Below are 6,353 nucleotides of genomic sequence, written 5' to 3'. Positions count from 1 at the left end.
CGTGTGTGTTCTAAAACCACGGCACCAATGAGGTTCAATTAACGACATTACAGTTATCGATTATGGTCTTCTGTCAAACAGTTTTGACAATGTTTTGAATTGTATCATTCTACGTAATTTTCACTGTTGATTTTGTTAAGATTCACAATGCTATGTATATCTCGAGTCATTTAATATCTGAACAGAGTGTTTACTTTATTGCAGCGCTCCTAGTGGTTGGATATGGTATGTTTGACAGCTTTTTTTTCTAAAATGTTTTCTTTTTGACATAGTACTATGTCTTTGATTTCTATATAGGGGGGTCACTCTACGAAAAATGTAACGATTTGTTAAGAGTTTTCAAACGCATATGACTCAAAATGGTTATTGCGACATATGTTGTGTTATATATCATTAGACAGGAAATTTAACCAGATTTTTTTGCTTGAAACATGAACAGTGAATATAGTAAAAAAAGTTAACAATTTGACGATTTAATTGGGTATGTTTTTCTCCACTCGCTTCCTCCCCGACGCAACGAGCAATCTTTTTGCCTAGATTCGGGCGTTAGCTCATAATGTGAGTTGATGCGTAAAATGAATTATTCTCCATTTACCGAAAATAGGCATTAATTTTATATTATATTGTATGTTGTTGTCCAATCAATTTGTGCTCAATTCATGTTTTTATCGTGTAGGTCTCACTACTAACACTTTGTGTAATTGTGGTCCAGGATGTCATAATATCGAGTATGTTGTTTGGTTATGTAAAAATGCAATAAATGAATTTAAATGGCTGCTGATTTAGAAGATCGAAAGGGTAAGTTATTATAAACAATGAATGCGGTACCGAATTCTACCACGTTATGTCATCTAACCCGTTTAAAGTATACAAGTACATACAGGAAACGGTTTTTCCAGGGCATCCATTTGATGTACTAAAAGAGAAAAAAAAACACAGATTTTGAACAATGAAAAACTCAATTTAAATGCAATTACTACACACAATCACAGTCCTTTGTCAAGATCCCGTCCGTGCCCCTAGGCTCAGACCCATCAACTTTTTAGTATTGAAAAATTCATCGCGATTCATCACGCCCATGTCTCGTCGCTAGCAATTATCCATTGGATGAAAATGGAATCAAAATTTGATCGTTCAAGCATGTCTGCAGCCACTTAATTGCGATGAATTCCGTGTAAATAATTGAGCTCCTTTGGCACTAGTCGTGCGACGCCACCTAGTGTAACCCAATCGCACTTCTGCAACGCGAGATGTCGATCTTTACAGTCATTGTCCCTGTAATGGATTTCGTTTTCCCCAATCGCATCGCATTTAAACTCGTCGTTGAGTCCTAGATTTTTGCTAAATCATCTGGTTAACAATAATTCGGTTAACATTAACTGCCGAACGACTAACTATATTCAATGGATAATCGCTTCGCATTGGATGGAAATTTCATACAAACGGTAACTTTGCCGTCGTCGCCGCCACCACCGCGCCATGTTTGTTTAGATTCGTCTATTTCGCGGCGTTAATTCCCAATATCTACTATTTTCCGCCCATCGCTTGGTGGTCTCCGCTATTAGCTTATTGTGCTGCGCGTATACTTGTTTAATGTGCGGTTTTATAAACGAGAACGGTGGGTGATCCAAGCGAAATGTTTGATTGACGGGTTGCAATTGCAAACAGCAAAAATAAAGAAGGTGGTTAAGATGGATTGTGGATGGTTAGAGGTGGTCAGTTTTTATGTTCAAGTTCGAGTGGAACACTGGGCACAACGGAGCGAAATCATTCATATTTTAGATACCATTTCTAAATTTGAGATACACTTCGCTTAAAATAAAACTCGAACATCCCAAGACCGCACATTCGTTATAGTTTAAACGCGCGAATGTTTACGGCGTTATCCCCAATGTCTGGCTTAGCTACACACAGCACAACGAGGTAGATTAGCGACTTTCGCAGTGTACGACGCAGGAAAATAGTACATACCTAATGTGTGATAGCTACACCACGGTGATGGATCATGACGGAACTGTTTGCATGTTGCTGTTGATAATTCTGAACAACATAATTAAACGTTAAACCTCCCGTGACAACGATCATGATTAACGAGGGATAATGATGGTACATTGGTCTACCTACTTTAGTCCCGATGGAATTTGGAAACAACAATGGGGTTTCGAAGTGTTTCACATTTCGATTTTGAGAGTTTGTACAGACGCCTCACTAACGTTACCGGTAGGGCTGGTCCAGATTTGCGGGAAATGTTTAACATTCTAAGCTCCTGCTCATTCCGAGAAAGTGCCCACTTCATCAGAGCCCAATATCTTTCTATGGGACGTAACTCAAGACAATTGTGAGGAATGGCAAGCTTAGTTACAATATTTGACCTTTTTGGCATCATTCCACTCCGTCACGGGTTTAGCAGCGTGGTCTGATTCCATATTGGATCAAAAACAATGGATTTTAATTATGGATTTTGATGAAAGGTAGCAACTCTTCATGGTAAAATTAGTGAATTTAGAAACGGTAGTTGCCAAACAACCGATGTAGTACTCAAACCAGGTTTGACAACCTGGGAATTTCTAAAGCAGAAAACTGAATTGTAATCCGAAGACTATCAATAATTGTAATTTACGATTATTTCTAGCGTTACCAATGATTTATTAATTCCTATAATTTATAAATTTATAAGGAGGGGATGAAGCGATAACAAATAAATTACCGACTGTGTTACAAAGCATGCATAGTACAGATGACAGAGTTTTGTAAACGTTTTCCTTGAAAATTGACGATAAATTATCGTTCGCGAAAACAAAAGCTAATACAAAGTATGAAATGATTTGTCACGAAAGTGTGCATCTAATTAACATGAATGTCATTACTAGGTACTTTGTTTCACTGTGATTGATAGCATTCGGATTAACAACAGACGACAGAGTTGCATCCGCACGTTGTGTCTTTGTTGATAAAACAGAATCGTTTTGCGTTAGTGGTGCGCAAAGACCGGTGAATCATTGACCGGTCTGCCTCAAAACGTGGCTACCACTTTGTGTGTGGATTTGGACTTCGAACCGTACGCCGTATTGGTGCCCAGTTACGAACTATCCGGAATCGACGCTAACGTGTGAGTCGAACGTGATTTTTGCGCACTTCTGGACAATCCGACGCAAACATCGCGTCGTGCGTCGCTTGTTACCTATAGCAGGACCGTGTGTCGTGCTCTCCAGGCTATTTTTGTAGTACTCAACCGCAAATATGATCGCGCGTACGTATCATCTTTGACGAGAGCGAATTATCGCGCCGCCGCAAATATTGCCGATGTTCAATTAGCCAAGATGCCGCCCTGTCGTCAATCGTCCATAAAAGTCCTCCGGATACCCACCGTTTGCAGGTACGGAGGGGGAAACGCATGTGATTTTACGACTCGCAGTCGTCTTGTGTGAATTAGTAGTTTGCACGGTGAAAACGTGCAGGTTCTTTGGTCAACATTGTTGCGTAGCCTATAGCACGGAATTAGCCATAGCTTGCCGTATGTTGAAATCATGTGTGGATAAGAAATGTCAAACAAATGTTTGGCAGAGATTGGAAACATACATCGTTCTGGATAAATTGATTATAATGTTCTAGTCTGACTAACAACTTTAGGAGTGTAACACGTCTGGATGAGCTTGTTATATCTTTAGAAATTCAGCTCATTAACAAAGTGTTGTAACGAGGATGCTCATGGATGCATTCTTTGTGGAGGTGTTCCTCATACAGTGAGGGATTGTTCGAAATACAAATTACGTTCGATGAAACTCAAGCACTCACTTAAGGATTGGTCCAAACCAGGGTTTCTCAAAGTGGTCGATTCCGCTTTCCCAGGGTCGACAGAAACAAAAATCGATTTTGGGGGTCGACGGGGTCTGAATATCAACCCCTATAAAATAACACAAGTTCTTATTTGAAATATTTATGATGCTCCATAAGTTGTGTTACGTGAATCACCCTGTTATAAGAATGACCAGGGTTACCACATTTGATTCTGTTAAATTTTCTGAAGAAATCTGTATCAAAAAACTCACGGAAAAATGGAAAGAAGAAGAAAGGTTTATTTTCATTTTGAATTTATTGTTCTTATTTGTGGTTTGCTCAAGTCGTATCAATACAACAAAATAAATCATAAAAAAAGTTTTCTCACGATAAATATACAATGGTTTTGTTGAACTTTGCTTAATTTTCCGTCAATTTCATCCTTGACGCTTCTCTTTGAGCCGATATATAGTTCTTTGCTTTCAAAATAGAGTCCATCATTGTGGAAGACAACCGATTTCAGAACTTTGTTTTGTTGGCATTGTGAAGCGAGAATATTTACTCAATACATGCTGATGATGAATGTAGAATTATCAAAAAGTATCACAAAAACATCCTTAATAGGAATGGAGAAATAAGGTGACATTTCATATGGTTCAACATTTTTATAAATCAAGGTACATAGGTACATATTAGGCTGTCAAAAAAGTCCTGCGGTATTTTTTTTTTAATTTTCATTTGTTCATAAAATTAGTTACAATCATCTGTTTTAAGTCAAATATGTGCCGTTTTGTTCGATGACTTGTTCCCAACGAGATGCCAACTTCATAATACCCCTGTTATAGAAGCTCGCTTCCTTATTGGCAAAAAACTCGGATAGCCGAACAGCCACAGGCTTCTTTTGTGGCTAACTTCTGACTACCTAGCTCGTTCGCCATGGACAAAAACAGATGGTAGTCACTTGGTGCAAGGTCCGGACTATATGGCGGATGCAAAAGAACCTCCCATCCGAGCTCCCGGAGCTTCTGGTGCGTCACCAAAGAAGTGTGTGGCCTGGCGTTGTCCTGATGGAAGACAATGCGGCCTCTGTTTATCAAAGATGGCCTCTTCTTCATGAGTGCTACCTTCAAGCGGTCCAGTTGTTGGCAGTACAGGTCCGAATTGAGCGTTTGGCCATAGGGAAGCAGCTCATAATAGATTATTCCTTGACAATCCCACCAAACACACAGCAGAACCTTCCTGGCCGTTAATGAGGGCTTGGTCACCGTCTGAGCCGCTTCAGCGGGCTTCGACCACGACTGTTTGCGCTTCACGTTGTCGTAAGTGACCCACTTTTCATCGCCAGTCACCATCCGCTTCAGAAACGGGTCGATTTTGTTGCGATTCAGCAGCGATTCACATGCGTCGATACGGTCAAAGATGTTTTTTTGCGTCAACGTGTGTGGCACCCATACATCGAGCTTCTTTGTGAATCCAAGCTTCTTCAAATGGTTAATAACGGTTTGATGACTTATCCCCAGCTCTTGGCCGATGCTATGGCTACTACTATGCCAGTCTTTCTCGGCTAATTCAGCGATTTTGTCGCAATTTTCGACGACAGGCCTTCCGGAGCGTTTAGATAACGCTTGACATTTTACAGTTATTCAATTGTTCATCTCAAGAAAAAAAAAACATTTTGTTACTTGTGATAGACGTAGAAATATTTCCTATCAATTGATGCAAGCATCTTTTCGATCTGCTAAGAAATGTGCGAGTTATAAGCATTCGAAATACGGGTAGGGTTAGCACAAAAATCGGCAGAACAAATGTATGGGAAAAAGGAAGTTCTACCAGTTTTCATCAATTTAAACCGTTTAGAGATTAGCGAATTGTAATGTATAGCATATCAAACAAATCTTGAAGAATTTCCGATTCGATTGGTATGCCAAACATGAGAATTCGTTCACAGTGAAAATAATTATTAACTTTATTTCAATAAAACGTGACCTGTTTTCTGATTTGGCACCCTTCCTGAAAAACGTGGTTCTACGTCAAAAAATATTGCAAAAACTTTGAAAAATCATATCTCAAAAACGAAAAAAAAAATTGTATCTCTGCTATCGAGATATGTTATGTAAAAAATCCTCAGCTTTCAAGAAAAAATATTTAAAAAAAATAGCGCCCTCTAGTCCAAAGCCATGAAAACAATAAAAAACGATTACAATCAATAATTACGAAAATAAAATGCGCCTTTCTTGCAAGTTCAATATTTTTTGATAAAAGGCTATTTTGTTGAAAAATTATTGGATTTAATTTGATATGCGGATCATCTAAATCGGTTCAATGGTTTAAAAGTTATAAATTTTTAAAGAAAGTCATTGTTGGGAAAAAGTGGAAAAAGTAGATGTTTCGGACCACCCTAAAGTAGAAACGGTCACCCTAACAAAAAAAAACTATGGATGGTTCATGCCTATAATATAACCGCAAGGTTGACGTCGACCCGCCGTTGACTTAGTAATCATTTGTATTTATTCAATTAGCAATAATCGCACCTCGGATGTTCCTCATTGGGTACGATATCGTCGCTGCGCAGAGCT

At 38.9% G+C, this 6,353-nt stretch overlaps 1 non-coding gene across 1 annotated transcript; it reads right to left on the bottom strand.

The window, feature by feature from the left end:
* Nucleotides 1-6,206: 6,206 nt before the first annotated feature.
* On the bottom strand, nucleotides 6,207-6,353 carry LOC129763791 (U4 spliceosomal RNA). Its single transcript, XR_008741035.1, has one exon. It is a non-coding gene; the product is annotated as a U4 spliceosomal RNA (small nuclear RNA).

Source organism: Toxorhynchites rutilus, chromosome 1 (assembly GCF_029784135.1).
Source record: "Toxorhynchites rutilus septentrionalis strain SRP chromosome 1, ASM2978413v1, whole genome shotgun sequence".
Lineage (NCBI taxonomy): Eukaryota > Metazoa > Arthropoda > Insecta > Diptera > Culicidae > Toxorhynchites > Toxorhynchites rutilus.
The sequence above is the reverse complement of the archived record's forward strand: the minus strand, read 5'-3'. Positions and strand labels throughout refer to the sequence as shown.